This window comes from Theropithecus gelada, chromosome 14 (genome assembly GCF_003255815.1).
Source record: "Theropithecus gelada isolate Dixy chromosome 14, Tgel_1.0, whole genome shotgun sequence".
NCBI classification, from domain to species: domain Eukaryota; kingdom Metazoa; phylum Chordata; class Mammalia; order Primates; family Cercopithecidae; genus Theropithecus; species Theropithecus gelada.
The window spans coordinates 21,032,865-21,052,364 of record NC_037682.1 but is presented as its reverse complement, the minus strand read 5'-3'; the positions used below and the strand labels follow the sequence as shown (position 1 = coordinate 21,052,364).

Sequence of the window (19,500 nt, the reverse complement as noted above, 5' to 3'; positions counted from 1 at the left end):
CAAAACTCCAAACACACATTTGGGTGCATCTGCCATACAGGACCATTCTCAGGGTATGCTTAAGTCAAGTTATCACTGTTAGGAGCATCTGTCATACACCATCACAAACACCCCCACCTCGGAGGGACGGGGTGTGGAGTAGGGTGGAATAGGAGGATATTTTATGTCCATTTTGCGTGGGCTGGGTAGGGTAGGGAATCTGAAACCCAGCCCAAGACAGAATGGCACAGTGGTTCTCAGAGTGTGGTCCCCGGACCAGCATCCACATCACCTAGGAGCTTGTTAGGATCTGAACCACTAGCAGGATAGAGGGTGTCTCTCTGCGGGTAGGACACGCTGCTGGGTTTAAAGGATTCCCCAGCCTCACTCCTCTGACTTGGTGTGGGAATTCTATGAAGGAGACTTTTTGCTGAAAAAGAGAACATTTTCTGTGCATGTACGGCATTCAGATGGTGGGCCAAACACTTCATGAATGCTGTCACATGTAATCTTCAACAGCCACCGTCAAGATCGGCATGATTGTTATGGCTCTTTTTATTATTATTCCCTGTTTAAGGGCTCATCCCAGAGAGGTTAAGTATCTTGCCTTGTCCTGGGGTTAAAAAGCAACCAGGAAGCTACCTAGGTCTGTGTGATTCTCAGACCACTCTAACTTCTTTACAATTTCTCAACAGTGGTTCATGCTTGAATGTGATTCAGAATCACCTGGAGGCCGTATTCAAACCAATTGTCCCACAGTTTTCCATTCAGTAGGTTGGGATGGGGCTTCAAAATCCACATTCCTAACAAGTTCCCAGATGATGTTGCTCCTGGTTCAAGGACCACGCTGTGAGAACTACACTGCTGGGCTGGGATCCAGCTCCCGCCCCTACTCCACCCAGACAAAGCGCTCATAATCATACCCTCCCACAATGGTGTGTTGTGAGATGCCAATGTGATAATGGAAGTGAAAGAGCTTCGTCAGCTGCCCAGATGAATGCCCCTGGTCATTAACCAGTTAATCTGCCTGAAGCTAGTCCCCCGGAGGCTGGGGGGGCGCAGAAGGCTGGGACACAGGGTGGGCACCGCAGCCATCTAGAGAATTCTTGCAGCCCACCTCAATTCTGGGTCACTTTTTTTTCAGGGAGAAAGCCAGCTTTGAGGGCTTAGGCCCGCAGTCCTTCCTGCCACTCTTCTCAACCCACACCTCCTCCCTCACCTCAGGCAGCTGCTGGGCACTGCCCCAGCACTGGCTGGCCTGGGCTACTTCCCCAGGGGCCAGTCCAGGCAAGCTGGGGCAGCTCAAGCCTGTGACTCAGGACCTGAGGCTGAATCCCGCTCACCCCCGCCTCCATGATATTCAGAGGCCGTGACTTCCCTTCTGTGAGCCTTAAACTGCACATTAGTAAAATAGGCGCAACCAGAGTACCCATGAGTTGTGGGAATTCAAGGACTAGAACTTTATACAGCGCTTGGCATAGAGCCTGGCCCCTGGCAAGGATTCAATCAATGGTAGTCAGTATTTTCAAAAAGTGCCTGGGCCCAGGCCGCCTCCTGATAGAGGCCCCGACTTGGAACACAAACCGCTCCCACGCCGTTCCCTGGCTGCACCCGGATACACCCGCCCTGGAATGCCAGCGTGGGGGCCCCAGGGCTACCCGCCCGGAGCTGAGAGGGGCAGGGCAGGCCAGGATTAGGAAGGCGCTGAGCCGGGGCTGGGGCGGGGAGGGGCGTGGCCTCACCCTACTAAGGCCGAGGGATGGGGTGGGCACGAAGGAGAAAGTGAAGGAGGCAGGGGCGCTGGGAGGGCCCGGGAGACCGGGAAGGACGAGGTAGGCGGGAGCTGGGCGGGACCGTTAGGCAGCGCCGTGAGTGGGCAGGGCTGGAGCGGCGCTGGCTTCATCCCCTGTGTAACCTGGGGGCGGGGCTGCCGGGATAGAAGAGAGAAGCCGTAGCGGGGCGGGGAGAGGGGCGGGGACTCAACTCCAGCAGGGCCCGGCGGCGGGGCTGGTCGGGGTAGGGCCATAGGGGGCGGGGCCTGGCCATAGGGGGCGGGGCCTGGCCGGCGGGAGCGCACCGCCTTCTCAAAGGGCTCGGGGGCGGGGTCGGCGGAGGGGCGCCGAGGGGGCGTGTCCCCGGGGGGGCGGGGCCTGCCGAGTCCGCGGCGTTCCCCGGCTGCAGCCAGGAGGGGGCCGAGGAGTGACTGAGCCCAGGGCTGCGCAGTCCGACACTGACTGGGGCACAAGCGGGCGACGCTGGGCCTGCAGCGCGGAGCAGAAAGCAGAACCAGCAGGTGAGCAAGGGGGCAGCAGGCCTGGGGAGCCTGCCCGACAACCAGAGGCAAAGTTAGTTTTGACCCCCGCTTCTGCGGTCCGTCTAGGACAGCTTTCCTCGGAACTAGTGACAGGTCGGGGCAGCTGGTGGGTGAAAAGGAGCTTTAGCCCCCAGTCCTGAACCCCCAGTTCTCACACTCGGGCTTGCACTAGCTGCGTGATCCTGGGTCCGTCCCTCCACCCGGCTCTGGACCTCCCAGGTTCCAGCAGGAGGAAGTGAACCAGATTAATTCTACGCTGCCGTTGCCCTTTCTCACTTAAAACGCCGGAAGGTGAGAGCTGGCAGGTGAGCGCAGGCTGCAGGTCGCCACAGGTGTTCCCATCGCATTGCCCTCTGCAGTTTCTCTCCCTGCAAAATGGGACTAAGAGAAGCGAATTGCTTTAAAGAGTGCACTGGTTCCTCGGTTGGGGCTCGTAACCCATGAACTCTGGGGAAGAGGAGGCCAAAGCAAGGAGGTTCCATTTCCCGCCTCACCTGCTTCCCACAATTTCTGACAGTTCAGCTGAGTCGGACCCCCTAAGACTTCAAGTTGGAAACGCAGTGGGGCTTTTCCAGGTGAGCTGGCCTGAGCAGGGGGTTGGAAACGGGAACAGTTCTTACACTGGTGACTGGGGAAGAGAAGAGAAAACGCCACCAATCCTTGCGCCCAGAGTCAAGCCCAGGGCCCCAGTGGCTCTTGCAGCATACCCAGGGTTAATTTCTTGGCTGACAGGTTCTGTTCCTGGTGGCCGTGGGTGCTCTGTGCTGGGCCCCAGTAGTGGGGCAGCCTAGTTCTGTGGTCAAGGGCCTGGGCTTTGGGATCAAACTGATTTGGATTCCATTCCCCCTCCAAACTTCAGTTTCCTCACCTGTAAAACAGGGATAATGGCAATATCCAATGGCAGGAGCAAGCACTAAATAGAATACTGTGTATACACTACTTAGCAAGGCGCCAGGAAACCAGTGAGACCTCCGTCCGTGACAGCTGCTTTGATGCGGATGGGCAGGTGATGGGCTTGCTTCCTATGCGGAATAAGCCTTTTTTTTTTTTTTTTTTTTTTTTTTTGGAGAGATGGGGTTGGCTACAGCCCCTCCTGACCTTGTGAGAGCCAGAAATTGCCACCTGCCACCAACATCACTCTATTTAAGGGATGAGGACTGTGTCATCTGGAACAAAGAGTGGCTGAGTTTTCTGTAATGTTGCTTGAGGTTGGTGAGTGTTGAGTTAAATACGTCTAAAAATGTTTACTGAGCACCTACTATATGCTAGAGAGAGCTAGAGGTACAGAGGTGAACTAGCCAGACCTGACTTGCTGACAATGAGGGCTCCCCCATCCCTACCATGTCCCTGTAGAGAGGATCAGTCACACCCAGGGCTTATGACCAGATGAGATTTCATGGGTCTGTGCTGCCCTAGTGGCTGGAATCCAGCTATACCATTGCACACTTGGCTTGGGATGGAGGCGAGGGGCAATGTGGGCACCTGATATGTAAGCCGGGTTGGGCACCGAAGGACACTGAAGGTGCTGCATTATGTTGGCTCCCTGCATCTTCTGGGAGATAAGCTGTACAGTATGGAACAAACTGGAAAGTGCTGTGGGACAGAGATGGATTGGCGGCTGCGCTGTGTGCAGGAGACCGTGTGTGTATGTAGGGCAGGGGGAGGTGTTCAGAAGAGTGAGACACTTGAGAAGCCAGGGCAGGGGGTGGGGGTAAGGAGGCTTCCTGGAGGGGGTGAGACTTGAATAGGACTTTCTGCCTGGGCTCCTGGTCTGGTTTGGCTTGGATCAACATGGGACCACAGTCTCTCCAAGCACTGAAGTGGCATAAACTGGAGTTTGGTATGGTGGGGAGGGAGAGGGTCTGGTAGGTGGTGCCTGAGGTGGGGAGGAGGAGACGTTCATTTCAACAGAGCCTACCTAGTGAGCCTTAAAAGAAAGCCCTCGCCATCACCACCTCCCCTTCCCGCTGGATGAATGACAAGCAACCACATAAGGCTTGCACCCTCAGGTTGCTTACCATCCAGGAAGGGGCTTACACAAGAATACCAGTGACTCTGATGCAAGATAAATGAAAAAAGGATTAGAGGGATCTTCAGAGCCTTACAGACTGGGAAGATTTCGGCACCCAGAATGAAGATGGTGTCTTGGGGAGAGGAAAATGCCTAGGCAGAGGCAGGGAGGTCAACCTGTCCTGAGAAGTCTCAAGAAACTGCTAGGTTGCTCATTCTGGCTGAAGTTTGGGACTGTGCGGGGATACACAGTGGGACCAGTAGGTGGAATCAGCTTACAGAGGGCCTTGAATGCCAGGGTAAGAACTTTGGATCTGATTTGCAGAAAGTGGGAGCCACTGAAGGTTTCTGAGGAGAGGAGTGACACAACAGAGCAGCACTTTAGGAAAGTCAGTCTGTGCCAGATGTGCTGGGGTGGAGGATCCAGCAGTCAAGGAATAATGAACCAATGGCTGCAGTGACAGGGAAGAAGGGGTCTGGGTGGCTTTGGGGATGTCTGCAATTGGGAGTGAAGGAAGAGACACCAGCCATGGGGATAGCGAAGGCGCCACTGGAGGGGTGGAAGGGGACTGTTTCAGCACCTTTGCACTTCTTTCTCCTCCCCATCCTGTCTGGTACATACTAGGGGCTCAGGAAGGTGGCTGGATTGGGTGAGTGGTGGGGGCACTGGGAGGGTGATGAATGCTACAAGGTGGGGGGGTTGCCCATGAAGGGGAGGCATCTGGGCCAAAAAGTGGGAGCCTGTGCCAGCCAGCAGTAAGTTTGGGAGTGGGGGGCGTGGTGGTTGGAAGAAGTGCCTGCTGGTCCCTCCTTCCCATCCCAGCCCAGGGAGGATAGGGGTGAGAGGTCACCATGTGCTATCTCTGGCAGTGGGTGAGCAGTCAAGGTACAAGTTTCCCACAGTAGGGGGACTGGGGCAGGATTTTGGCTTCCCTGGGCTCCTCTGAAGTTTCTGCTATGTGGGGGTGGCCCCCTCTGTCTTGAGGCCTCACACTTTAGAGTCACAGCCTGGAATCTCCCATCACCTATCCCCTTCTACCCTGGGGTTCCCCGAAGGACCAGACAGTTCCCACTCAACCCATAGCTGAGCAGCCCCAAGTCCTGAGTGTTCTTTTGGATTTGGAGCATCTGGGGCCAGCTGGCATCCCTGCTTCTGGTTTGGCCTTGGCCTTCTGCTCCAAACCGTTATACCCACTTCCTCCGCCCCACGGGAAGCTCACGGGGGGCGGTTATGACTTAATCAAGAAGATCAAACGGCCAGAAGCTGGCTCTGTGAGAGGTGGGAAGGGAGGGAAGAGCCTGGACTGTTTGGCCTGGGCCTCTCCGTGGGACAGGACCCATTTAATCTTAGCAGGAACTGCCCTACCCACCCGCTTCCCCTCCACTAAGCCGGGGTCTGAGGAGCTGGGAGGGGAAGCCCAGAGGTAAACATGGAGCGAGTGGTGTGGGACGTGTTGCTCCCCTCGCCCCTGACGCTGCCCTGAGAAGAGGCAGACAACCACAGACCTGGGGCCTCTGCAACAGGCCCAGCTGCTGTCTCTCGGAGGCTGGCTGGCTCCTGACTCACCCCCGGGCTTCCCCTCCACTGTGGTTTTCCTGTCAGCAGCTGATTCACTGTGCTGACAAGGAGAGGCAGCTGATAGAGGAAAGAGACCCATGTTCTGGTCCTTGGAGTTGGCTCCTGCTCTGCTGTTTGTGTGTTGTGTGACTTTAGATAAGTTCCGTCTCCTCTCTGGGATTCCTTCCCTGACTTGCGGATGCCCCGTTCTTTCCTTGGCTCCCAGGGAGTTCTGGGACCTGGCATCTATCCTTTGCAAAATAGGGCATATCTGTGAACACCCACCCATACTCAGAAGTGCGCGCACACACACACACACACACACACACACACAACCCCAACACAGTGGAGCTGGGCAGCTCCCCTCAGACAGAGCACTTGATCCTGCCTCCCTGTTCTTACCTTGTTTCCCCCACCTGAAGCACCTTTATCTACCTTCTGCCTGTTCACAGATTAGAGAGATGATGGTACGGCATGGCAGTAAAGCACTGGACTTTAGAGTTGAGATCTTGGCCCTGCCAATTTCTAGCTATGCGACCCTTTCTGAGCCTCAGTTTTTGAACCTGCAAATGGGGATAATGATGGTCATGGCTTCATAGGGCATGAGCAGAGGACAAAAAAGTACACATGAAACGCTTAGAATTGTTATCCCTAGCACATAGTAAATGCTCGATAAAGGAGAGCCGTTGTTGTTTGCTGCGTCTAGTTGGTCTTTCAAGGCTGGTGCCAGGCTCCTTCTCAGGCCCCCAGGGACATTCCCAGAACACTTTCCTTCTGCACAGGGCCTCTGCGCCTCTCCAATACGTGTGTGCCCCAAGACGGCAGTCATGTCTGGCTATGTGGGGTTCTCTGGCTCTTCCTGGGGGCGGCTGGGTCTCCTCACTGTGACACTCAGCTTCCTGAGGGGCAGTAGGTCTGAACATCGCTGGCTGCTTTTCCCAAGCCCCTCCTTGCCCTTCACCTTCTCCTCTGTGCTTGTTTACACTGTCGCTTTGTGGCGTGTGACGTGTTTCCACGAGCTCTCCTGGATAGGCACTGCCCTGTCCTGTCTGTATCTCTGATTCCTGGCACACAGCAGGCACTTGGGGATCGATGACTGAATGAATAGGTAAGTGGTTCTCTTGGGTGGGGTCGGGGGTATCAGCAGGACCCAGCTTGGTGCCAGATACCAGGTGACTCCTTGGCAAAGGCAGAGCCAGGAAGCAGGACCTGGATGCCGCTGCCCGGCGCTTCAGGTCCGCGGGCCCCACTTCTGCAACCTGGATCCAGGGAGATGGGAACGCGCTATCTGTCCTGGGATTGCTTTCGGCAGAGCTTCTGCTTCTTTTCTGATGCCTGGCCTTTACCCTCCTGAGAGGGGAGCAGCATGACTTCCTTCAGCCCCAACCCAGTGAGGGGCCACTCTGGCCTTTAGTGAACTCTGACTCAGCCAGAAAGAGCATCTTGGAGTCAACAGTTGTTTGTAGAAGGTGCTGCTATCCTATGGGGACTCAAGCTGGGGCCTGGAGAAATGGGATGGTGGCCTCCAGGAAGCCCATCCTGGACATCATCCATGCAGACCCCCAGGTGGGCAGCTCTGGGAAGCCCTACTCTCCCCTCTGGCCTCCTACCCTGCAGGGGAGGCTTTTGCCCCTTCTCTCTCCCCCTTGACTTTCCCTGCCTTGTGGACGGGTGATCTGGTGTGGGAGCTGTTCAGAGTTCTGGGCCTTGGATCTCAGGGTCAATGTATAGAAGTGAACAATGCCCTGAGGGCTGGGCATTAGGAAGCCCGGGTTCAAATCCTGGCTCTGCCATGGAACTACAGCGTGACCTTGGCCAAAAGAGGTGACTTCTAGGCTGGTTTTCTTCCTTTTAGGCAGCAAGTGCTCCAGAAGCCTTCCTGAGTCCCAGCTGGGCTTGGGCCCAGGGGAGTGGGGAAGAAAGCCTAGGCAAGATCACAGACTCTGGAATCAAACTGCCTAAGGATGATTCCTGCCTCTGCTACTTACCAGCAGGGCGTGACTTTGTGTCTTACCCCTCTGTGCATCAGTTTCAGCATCTATAAAATGGAGACAACAATAGTACTCATCTCATAGGGTTGTCTGAGAATGATATACGAGCTAATACACATGAAGCATTTAAAACAGTGCCTGGCACATAGTTAGCGCTATGTACATTCCTGCTGTTTTTGGTAGCGTTTATTTTTATTTATTTTTTTTGAGACAGAGTCTCACTGTATTGCTCAGGCTGGAGTGCAGTGGTGCAATCTTGGCTTACTGCAACTTCCACCTCCTGGGTTCAAGTGATTCTCGTGTCTCAGCCTCCTGAGTAGCTGGAATTACAGGCATGCACCACCACGCCAGGCTAATTTTTGTATTTTTAGTAGAGATAGGATTTCACCATGTTGGTCAGGCTGGTCTCAAACTCCCGGCCTCAAGTGATCCTCCAGCCTTGGCCTCCCAAAGGAATTACAGGCATGAGCTACTGTGCTCGGTGTTTTTGGTAGTGCTATTAATAGGAAGCAGGTTGTAAGTCTTTGAAGAGCTTGAGTCTGGAGATCAGGGGACCTGGGCTCTGTTCCCAGCTCATCTTTTACTTGCTGTGTTACCTTGGGTAAGTTATAGCCCTTCTTGGGCTACAAAACTATATTATCTTGCATTTGCTGCACTTGGATTTTGTAAGTGAGGCACAATGTGATGCCACAGTGGACGGCTGCAGGGTTTTATTCAGGGGAAGGACTCCTGGGGGCCTGGCTTATTCTCCTGCAGTCTAGGAAGGAAGGAAGGCTGTAGGTGGGCAGGTCCCAGCTGCTGCCCTAAACCATTGCAGAGACTGAATGGCAGAGCTGCTCCCTTACAACTCTACTCAATCAGGCCAAAATGTAGACAACTACATGTAATGTACCCGTTATGAAATGCAATTATATAGATTAGATTATAGACCTTTATTATCTTTTTACTTTCCCCTATTTTCCAAATCTACAGTGAGCCCATATTTTTTTATGCTCAAGAAAAAAAGAACCCATTCCTACAATGAAGCTATAAAAAACATACCATACATATTTGAACAAAAAATGTATTATACGAACTTGGAATTACATTGAAGTTCTTTTTGTGAATAAATCATATTTTTTCGAAGGAGGGATGGGATGTTGGTTTGAAGTGAATATCAATTTGTCAAGCCTCAGAAGACTTGGAGGGAGTGCCTGTGGTCGTGTCTGTGGCCCTCGACCACCCAGGCTGGGAGACAAGAGTTAGAGGAGTGTAATAGAATAGAAGTGTAATCTGCCTTCCCCTGCAGTGGACACGCCCTGAGTGTTGGGTGGTGTTTAGAAAGCTTTTGAACAGTAGTTGAGATCAAGTGCCTTAATGACCATTCTGAGCCTCAGTTTCCTCATCTGTGAAATAGGGATGGGCTACTGTGAGGGTTAAATGAGCTAAACACACATTGAAGACAGAGCCCCAAATGGAAGCCAACGGAAGAACGTGGCTTTAGATCTGGGGCCCAGAGGGCTTGCTGGCTGGCCTGTCCTGGACCTGGCAGAGTTACCCGTCCCGCCACAGGAAGTGCTGGACAGGAACCAGCCTCCTGCAGGACCAGGCAGCAGGAGCAGACAACAGCCCAGACAGAACTCTCCCTGCGGGCAACTTGGCTCTTCGAGGGGCAGGGCCCCACTGAGCCTGCCCTATGTGTCTCTAAGACGAGCCAATCATAAGCCGCCTGGGGCGTGGCGTGAAGCCAGAGGGCGGTGGGGGGGTAGGGGGTGGGGGCTGGCAGCGGAGCAAGGCCTGAGGTGTTTCCCTGACAGAGGTCCCTCCATTGGGAAACAAATGGAGAGGGGAGTCTGTGTTCCCACGTGTACACATAAACCGTTTTGAATGATACCTGGTATGAAGTAAACACTCAATAAATGTTTGTTGTTGCTGGTAATAATAACAATTGGTACATTCTACTAGTACAGTTGGAAAACCATCTCCCACTCACTGTCTTAAAAAGTGGAATATTAGAATGCTTTTGCAATGGGACCTATGAGACATCATCGTATATAGAGGAAATAGAAACCGGCAGGGGAGGTTTGATTTATCTGAGGTCATGGAGCAAGTGAGTGTCTAGGCCTTGAGTCACCTTTGGACATGTAGGTAGCCCACCTCCCTGACCCCTGGCCTTTCTGAACACACAGCAGTGGGGTAACTGAGGCAGGGAGGATGTGTCCTCTACTCTGAACTAGTCACTTGTTTTCCATCTGAAAGCCCCTCTTATCCGCTTTCTCTGCCCCACACCCTCTCCTGGCAGGGTTGAGCAGGTCTCCTTGTTTGCCAGGACATGGTATAGCATGGCATTATGGTTCTCAAAATTTGTGCATATAGGAATCCCTAACGATCCCTGCAAGTTGCAGTCAGGGAACCACTGGGGCTGTGCCTACAGCTTGGGGTTCTTCTAGCTTCTCAGGCATTGGTGTCAGCCAGACCAAGCTATGGGCACAGTATCTGCTCACCTCTGGGCAAGTTTCTTGGCCTCTCAGAGCCTTGGTTTTTATGAGGATTAAATGAGATAATGCTGGTAAAATGCTTCGTGGCAGACCCAGGGAAGAGTGCACCCTCAATGAAACCAGAGGATAAGGGTGGTGATGATGAACAAAGGCTGTTCCTGTCATCACTTCGGGGGAAATGACAGGGGGTCTTCCTCTCTGAAGGCTGAGGTCCCCAGTCTGGAGTGAAGGAGCTTTCCAGGGTTGTGTGGAGCTCTGGTGGGGGGTCAGCAGAGGCCTTAGGTCTCTGCAGTCTTGGTACCGAGACTATCTGAGCCCAGCCTTGACCTGGGTGCTCTTGGCATAGAATTGAGGGCAAAATTGAGGGCTTATGTCTAGAGTCACAGGGTCTTGGTGGTGTGAGCAGCTCTGTGCTCCATGCAGTCAACCTACCTGCCCAGTCTGATCCCATGGACCACATCCAGCGTTTGCTCACGCACCTCAAGTCTTGGAGAGCTCATGATTTTTTATTTCTGGAAAGAACTGACTCTTAGAAAATAGGGGATGGAATCTGAGCAAACCTACCCACCCTTGGCTTCCCCATGTTGATCCTGATCTTGCTTGTTGGAATTACACACAATGTGGAAACTCCCTGGTGGAACCAAATCTTGTAGCAGAAGACCCCAGGCCAGCGATTCTGACATAGGAAGGAGATATTTTCTTTTAAAAACTTTATCTAAACCAAATGGCTACCCCAAGAAACCCCCCAAACTTTCTGAAACCCCCCAAACTTTCTGATTATTGAAGAAAGAGGGTTTTTTTTGTTTTGTTTTTTTTTTTTTGTGGAAAAATTCAGGCGGTAAAGAACAGACCTGCAGGAGGAAATAATTGCTCAGAGATAACTGCTGTGAACAGTTTGGTGTTTTGGCCTTAAAAAAAAGCACACACATACAAGATTGGGATTGTACCACACAAACCACTTCCTGCACTGCCACTTTTGACTGAACGCTGTATAGGGAGGGTTTTCCCATGTGATTGAGCATTATCCAGCAAGTTTCCCAGCTCTGTAGTATTGCACCATAGGAATCTGCTGTGACCTGGTTAAGCATTCCCCAGCCGTTGCACATTTAGGCCCTTTGAATTTTTCATTAGTATTCCCCTTGCTATAATGATCGCCTTGTCCCTATGTATATTTTGTACTCAACTCTAATGAGCTCCATGGAATGAATTCCTAGAAGTGGCTTTCCAAGTCAGATGGTTTTTAAACTCAAGGCCAGAGGACCAGAATCTCCCACCCTAACCAGTCTCCCAATTTCGCTTCAGCCCTACTGGTGGGGGAGCGTTCTCTCTGTCCCTGGTTCTAGTTAGCCTACCCACAGGAGGAGGAGGAGCAGGCTTTTAGGGTATGTGTATCTGTGAAAGAGAAGGAGATGGAGAAAGGCAGATAGATATAGGGGAGTGTTTTCTCTTCAATTACAGTCTGACTTTTGACCCTCTCCTCTCTGGGAGCCTGTGGTGTCATTAACTAATCATGGACTCTCTTTACTATTTAATGACCTCTCCCCGCAGTGACTCCTTCCTCCCCAGCAGTCTCCTGGAAAGGAGGAGGTGGGAAGATGAGTCAGTGGGGGAAAGTTTCTCCAGAGTGGGTGGTGGGTGTTGCGGTAGTTCTCAAACTCTGACATGCATCAGTCCCTTGGACAGCTTGTGAAAGCACAGATTGCTTGGCCCCACCCCCAGGTTTCTGATTCTGTGGGTCTGGGGTACCACCTGAGAATGTGCATTGCTGACATGTTCCCAGGGAACACTGCAGCTGCTGGCCCTGGACCATACTTTGGGTACCAGTAAAGTAGTGGGATGGGGCGGGGTGGGGTTCTGTGGTGAGTTTCGGCTCCTGGTGCTGCTGACAGTAGGAACCTTGTCCTGTTTAATAAAGGCTCATCTTGTGAGGCCTGAACTTACCTTCCCCTCCTGCCCCCACCTCACCACCCCTTCTCCCATGTGTCCTTTGGGAACTTTCTGTGCAGAAGGACAAGAGGATTATCTGCATCTCCATTTTACAGAAAGGAAAATTGAGTCTCTGACAGGTGACCTGCTGTGTCTGAGGATGTTGAAAGTAGGAGGGCTAGTACTGGAACCCTGGCCCTCTCACGCTCCCCACCTCAACTTCTCCAGTGCAGGTCTGGTGTGGAAGCGGAGAGGCCTTCCCTGACCACTGTGCTGGCCCCAAGTGAGGGGCCTGGGGAGGCAGGTTCCTCCACACCATCTCTGCGCTGGGATCTTGCTCCACTTCTTATCCCCCGACTAACTCTTCAGTAACGTGATCTTCTTCCAAGGTCTAGTGTTCTCCAGCAGTTTATGTTCCCAGTTAGTGTTCTGGGCAGCTTTTCCAGGAAGCCAGGAGCTTTCTCCTGTCAAACCTGGGCTTCACCCGGCAGGCACAACAGAGGGAGGAGAGAGAAGCCTCAGTTATTGAGCATCTAATGTGTGCCAGGCCCTATCCTGGGCACTTTGCAGCCATGATGTCAGGTCAGCCACCTCAGGTAGGGGTTAACACCAGGTCCCATTGTATAGATGAGGAAACCGAGGGTCCAGGAGGTGAAACAACTTACCCAAGGTCACAGAACTGAAAGGGGCAGAGCTGGGCTTTTGATTTCGAACTCAAGGTTGGGGTCTGGTCTGGGACGGCAACAGGTCCTGTTCTGGAGGGAGCCAGCATGTGGAGTAAGCAGCCTCCGCCCCACCCGCCATCCACGCAGAGAGGGTCAGCCCGAGGGTCAAAGCTCTCTTGGGATTCAGGGTCGTGCAGTGGGAGGGCACTGGCTGGTCAGCAGGAGACCCCTTTCAAATCCTGCTCTACTACTGCCTAGCTGTGTGGCCTGGGGGCAAGTCACTTCCCGGCTTGGGACATCTGAGTCCTCCTTTCTCATAATGATCCCTTATGCTTTATAGCTCTTGGCAGTGGACATTTTCTCATGTACTTATTCCCGATCCCTCAAGCCTTCCAGCACCCTGTGAAATAGGGCGGGCATTATTACTAAGCCCATGTTCACAGAGGATGAGGATGACAGAGCAGTGAGTTGCCCAGAATCCCGCGGGCAGTTGAGGGATGGTGCAAGAGCTAAGACTGGAACCTGGGTTGTCTTTGCGGCCCATCTTGGGCCCAGCCCCGAAGACGGGAGAACTCTTTCTCTCTCTTCTCAGCCTTAGGATGAAGGATCCCAGGGCTCTTAGTTGGGCTGGTGGGTCCTGGGTGCAAGGGGCCCAGGATCCCAGAAAGGGCTGGCCTGGGATCTTTGCTGTTGGCCAAGAACCCATGGGGAGGCAAGACAGGGTGGCCCAGGCTGTCTCTGTTTCTGACTCCTGCCCAGGCCTTGCACATGAGGTCCTTGGTGCTGAGGGGAAGGAGGGGTTCAGCCCAGGTTTTCCTCCCAGCTCAGCTGCTTGCTTCTCCTGGGAACTGTGCTTTTCTTCTAAAATACGTCATGCAGAATTTTCCAGTCTCTCACACATGGGTGCCTGGGCCCTGCAGTTTCACCTGAATGCCATCACTTCCTCCTAAGTCTTCCTCATTCTTCCACACCTGGCTCCAGCCACTTTCTTCCCTCGGGGAAGCCTTGCTCCTCTGGCCAAGCCAACTCAACTCTCTCAGGTTCTGTGCAGTGGGCGAACTGGCTGACCGGGTTGGTTAACTCCCCAGTGAGGCATGAGAGCAGGGCCTGTGGCTGGTGTGGGTCCAAGCCCCTGCAGGGTCTGGCAGGGTGTGCAGCTGAGTCTGTGCATGCTAGGGAAAGGTTAGCCTCAGACCTGGAACTCTTAGGCTTGTGACTTTCAGCAAGTCACTTACCTTCTCTGAACCCTGGTTTCCTTCACCGGAAAGTAAGAAAGCTACTTTCCTTGTTGATAACTTCTGATACTTGCAGGAGATAAAGTGCAAAACATCTAGCACTGGCGCCTGGGGGTTCATGGCACCCAGGAAATGCCAGTCCCTCATCTTCCCTGCAGTGGGCTCAGGCTACGTTCTGCCGCCACCCACCCCGACCCCCTTTAGTGGGGGGCCTGGTTGGGCTTGGCCTAAGGCCTGAACTATATCTGCTCTAGGTAGGGGGTGTCCTCGGTGGATAATGGGCCAAGGATTGGGCACAGGGACAGAATCAGGCTGATTTAATCAGACTCTGCCAGTTCCAAGTTGTGACCCTCCTCAGGCACATTACTAACCCCCCTGAGCCTCAATTTCCAGATCTGTAGAAAGAGATAACTCTGTCTCCTGTGTTCTCAGGATCACACATGATCGGCAAACAGGAGACCAGGGGATGGGGCCCAGGCGACCTGAGGGCGGCCTCCCAGGAGGCTTGGGTCAGGCCAGTGGCTGCTTATTTACATATCAATTTTCCTACTGGGGAACAAATAGTCCCCTTTTCCTCTGGACACCTGGAGGCTCTCCAGGCCCATATGCTCTTGGTGTAGTGCCTGGTTTACTGGGTCGCCCAGGGAAGGAGGCAGCCTCTCTCTGAGCCCCTGTCTTCCTGTGGGAAGAGAGCCAGGGAGCCAGCCCAGGTGTGAGGCCCTGCCTGGTTCTATCTGAGACCACGATGGTGTTGCCGTATGTCCCATTCCTGGCCCCTGGGGACAGACCACTTCCTATAGCACCTAGCACCTTTCCTTCTCACTTGTCTGTACATCTATACACCCCCTTTCTAGCTCCGTGTGGCCCAGGACCTTCTCATGGTGATAATGATCACCACACTTCCCTTTATTGTGCTAGAGCGTTTTACTCCCCAAACCACACGCCTCCCTCTAGGACAGGAATGAACCATTACTACCCAGAGAGGGGAACGCGCCCAAGGCCCACAGCCGGACTCACTACCCTCTCTGCCTGCCCCAGCTCTCACTGGATGCCAAATTCTTGGCTAAGTCCATCAGCAATGGAAAGTTGGTTGGCCCTGGGAAGAGGAGAGGCTGGCAGAGGGCTAGGTTCACGACTGGGCCAGCGGGGATGGGGTCCCAGATTTCCACCCTGCATTAGGAGCTGGCATAGGGACTGTCCTCACTGCACAGATAGGTAAGCTGAGGTTTGGAGAAGGGGAGTGATTGATTACAGCCTAAAGCTGGCTGGGCTCGTTCCCCTTCTCTCTTCCTCCCCATGGCCCTGAGTTGCTCTAGTGGAAGGGATTGGATGGGGCTGTTTGGGACCCAGATGTTCATTTTGTGTTAGCTGCTGTGGGCTGAGGTCAGGTCCCTTCTGTCTGCCTCAGCTTCCTTAGGGGGCTCAGAGTGGCTGGCTCAGAGCACTGCCGTGCCCTTTCTCATCGTAAAGGCCTGGCCAGCAGCCTGCTCAGGAATCACGTTTGGTGGGGGACTGGGTTTTTTCCCAGGGCACAGTGCTGCCGCTCCTAGAATCTCAGGGAGGCCGAGGCTGAGAAAGACGTGCTGGGGAAGGGTCTTTGTGAATGGGAGGTAGGGAGAGGGCAGGGTAGGGGAGGCTAGAGGGTGGGCCCATTCCTTGGGAGGCACAGAGGAAACAGGACTCTTGGCTACAAAACAGGGGGAGACGGAACATGCAGTGCAGTCTCTGGGGTGACCCCAGAGCAGGAGCTGGGGAGCTGGCCTGGCTCCAGGGGTGGGTGTGGGGTCCTCCTGGGTCAGCAGGGCCTGCGCTCCCAGGCCGGCCTCACCACAGGCTCCCCTAGCAAACCCAGAGGAGAGGCCCAGGGAGCCCTGGGGAGGGAGGCCTGACAGGCCCATGCCGGTTTCCTTTTGTTACCAGCGTTCCTGCTGGAGCTGCCAAGGGTCTGGGCTGCTTAAATGGCTGCTTCTCTGCCTGGGAACCAGGGGCCCTCTGTGGGAAGCACAACCCCTTTATTCCCGCCTCGGCGGGCCCAGATCTCTGCAGTAGACCATGGAAGTGGGTCTCTCAGAGCCACCCCTTGCAGGAGCTGGGCTCCTGTCATGGGGAGGGCTCAGTAGGCTAGAGATTGGGGCCTGTGGGCTGGATGAGGTTGCCCCGGACACTGGGTATTCCAAGGCTCTCGGGATGTTAAAGGGAGAGACTTAGATGATGGCAGAAACAGGGAGTGACAAGGAAGAGGGGATGGCTCCAGGGAGCCACAGACAGAGATAGGGACCCCCACAGAAGGGAAGAAACAGCTGAGGGAGAAGAACTTCAGAGAGGGCTGAGACCCCACAGAGCCCTGCCCTGCCTTCTCCTCACCTGGGCTGCGCTGCCTTCAGCTAGCTCTCAGCCAAGAAGACCCCCTACCCCCAAGTTCTTGGAGTTACCCCTACCCCTACCCTCCACCCCTGGCCCGTGTCTCTGTGCTTTCACCCAAGCATCTGTGCAGACAGAGTCCCTGTACCTATGTGCATCACTTTGCCTTCACTGTGCCTCACTTACTCTCCTCTCTGCCCATCAAATACTCCTAAAGGCCTGCAGAGTACTGAGAACTAAGCCTTGGGAGGCAGGAAGGATCAGCCCATTGGACAGATGAAGGAATTGAAGCTCGGAAAAGTTAAATGACAGTTGGGAAAGGGCCAGGCGCAGTGGCTCATGCCATAATCCCACCCAGCACTTTGGGAGACTGAGATGGGTGGATCGCTTGAGATCAGGAGTTCAAGACCAGCCTGGTCTACGTGGTGAAACCTGTCTCTACTAAAAATACAAAAATTAGCCAGATGTGGTGGTGTGTGCCTGTAATCCTGCCTACATGGGAGGCTGAGGCAGGAGAATCTCTTGAACCCGGGAGGCAGAGGTTGCAGTGAGCCGAGATCATGCCACTGCACTCCAGCCTCGGCGATAGAGTGAGACTCTGTCTCAATAAAAAGGGTAAATAAACAGAACCAGAGTTTGAACCTATGCCTGTCTGATGTCTATCCTAAATTCTCATGATGAGATAATTAGGGCTGCCATATGGTGATGCCTGAAAGTCTGTGCTGGAGAATGTTTTGGAAAGGCTGCCTCGAGGAGGTAGCATTTCAGCAGCCCTGTTTCTACCTTCCTGAGCTCAGTGCCTGGGGAGGGTACGATGTGACAAAAGGCTTGCCTGCTGCCATGTGGGGTCCCTGATTAGAGTCCCTATCCCTCTCTCTAATCACCCTACTCAGGGCCCACACCCTTTTGTTAGCCACCTACTGTAGCTGGCTAGGCTCTGGGATCAGTGTGCAAGCTGGTCACTGGGGCCTAGTGTCGCCCCAGAGTGTCTTCAGTTGGTTGGGTTTGGAAGCTGGGCCATAAAGCTCAATTAATCTAGGCTGGGCCTTGGTGGGGTAATTTTCATTACCTGTCATTTACAACTTTGTTTCTGCAGGCAGCATGGTGTGACAACAAAGCTCAGGGGCTCTGGGAGGGTCAGACTGTTGGGGTTCAACTCTCTGCCCTACCAGCAAGGTGACCTTGGGCAAGGCCCTTGACCACCCTGAGTCTCAGTTTCTGCAACCATATAGAGGGGTGATGAACAGTACTTATCTCATAGGATCATTGCAGGGATAAACTGAGCCACGTGAAGGGCTTGGCACAATGTCTAGCTAGTAATCATGCAAACATGTTCGCATTTGTCATTGTTAAACACTTGAGTCTGTGTTCTAGAGAGCCCCTTTTGTCCTTCGGAGGGAGATGGAGTCAGCAGGCTGCTTTGTATAATTGCTCACGTTCATGTCTGTGCCTGTCTGGACTGGGTGCTCCCTGAGGGCAGGGATGAGTTGGAGTCATCTGTTTCCTGTTTCACTCCAGCTCTGGGCCAACCTGGAGTGGGGATTCGGTGAACTGCAGTGCATGGTGGCTCAGGAGAGAAACTGAACACAGAAGGGCCACTTGGGAGGCCCCTGGGAGGGCAGCCCCTCAGGGCCTCTGGATCATGAGCTGTGTATTCTGAGAGGACAGTGTGCCCTATGAGGTCCCCTCTGAGGGCTAGGACTGGTTGGTTTCATGTCCTGCTGTTTCAGCTCGGCCCTCTGTGTCCACCTCCTTCATGGCTGGCTGGTGGAGGGAGAGAATTCTGAAATGCTGTGTGTTTGCTAAACCTGCAGGTGCCTGGCCTCACCTCTGGATGCTCTGATTTTACAGTCCTGGGACCAAGGCTTTGCCCCTTTAATACCTGGCTGCAGTGACCCCCGCTGCCTGCCTTGCGATTGCCTTGGTGGTGGGAAGCAATGTCACAAAGTCAGTAGGGTATTGAACTCCAGAGTCAGAGAGTCTGGAGGGCAGAGCTCAGCTGCACCACTGTCCCCTGTGTGACCGGGGCCAGTGCTGCCACCCTCCTGAATCCCAGTGATCCTGCCTGGGGTTTGGGGGCTGAATGAGATAAGATCAGTGAAGCAACACTCCCATTGTGGATGCTTTCATGAATGTTCCTTTTGCCCCTAGGTCTTCCCTCTGCCCAACCTCATTTCAAGTTCTTGGTGGTGGTGACCTCCCTGGGGCAGTCTGCAGGAACCCTGTGTCCATCCTATGCCTCAAGGGACAATCTTTATGCAACTTCCTTGCTGTGGGACCTAACAGGACCTCTTCCCAGAATCCTCTGTCTCTGTCATGCTGACAACCTTGGGTTTGGCACGCTGATTCTGGTTTCCTCTTGGAGGGTTCTAGATAGCCTATTTTACAGATGAGAATGCTGAGGCTCAATGCAGGCAGGCAGCTTGCCAGAGGTCACGTGGATACTGAGAAATGAGATTTGGAATTTAGGTCTCTCTCAGGGCCCATTATTTAACTGCCCCTAGTTGTGGCACTGGGGAGAGGGCCTCAAAAGGTGGCTGGCCCCTGAGAGCCCACCTGGGAATCCTGTTGTCAGGTCCTCTGGAATCTGAGGCTTCTTGCAGGCTCTCTTTAGCTCCTAAATATCCCTTTAGGTTAGAGCTTTCCGATCAATGAGCTGTCGAGATGGTTATCTCTGGAGCCCTTGAGAACAGAGCCCTAGGCTAGTAACCTCAAGCCAGATGTAGTTCTATCTGTCCGTCCCAGTGAGCTGAACAAATAGGTATACTTCTCAACGTGTATCATGATGCCAAACAGGCTGGGACACACTGACTGCCCTACACAGTCCCCTCCCTATCCCCCAACATACACACTGAACATGCACATTCCCCAGAAGGGTTGGGGGTAGGGGTTTGTTTTCTTCTCTGGGCATCAGTCTCTTCATCTGAGGAGTGTGGGCTGAGCTAGTGATGTCAAAGACCATTCTGGCACTGTGAATCTGAGTG

At 53.7% G+C, this 19,500-nt stretch overlaps 1 protein-coding gene across 2 annotated transcripts in view; it reads left to right on the top strand.

Annotated features, from left to right (window-relative positions):
- The first annotated feature begins 2,134 nt into the window (after positions 1 to 2,134).
- Positions 2,135 to 19,500, top strand: part of CD82 (CD82 molecule) — a 54,608-nt gene continuing 37,242 nt past the window's right edge. The window contains exon 1 of one of the 2 annotated variants that reach the window (XM_025356066.1): positions 2,135 to 2,272. The gene's annotated coding sequence lies outside the window, so the exon portion shown is untranslated. The remainder of the gene's footprint in view (positions 2,273 to 19,500) is intronic. The other variant, XM_025356067.1, reaches the window with a different exon arrangement.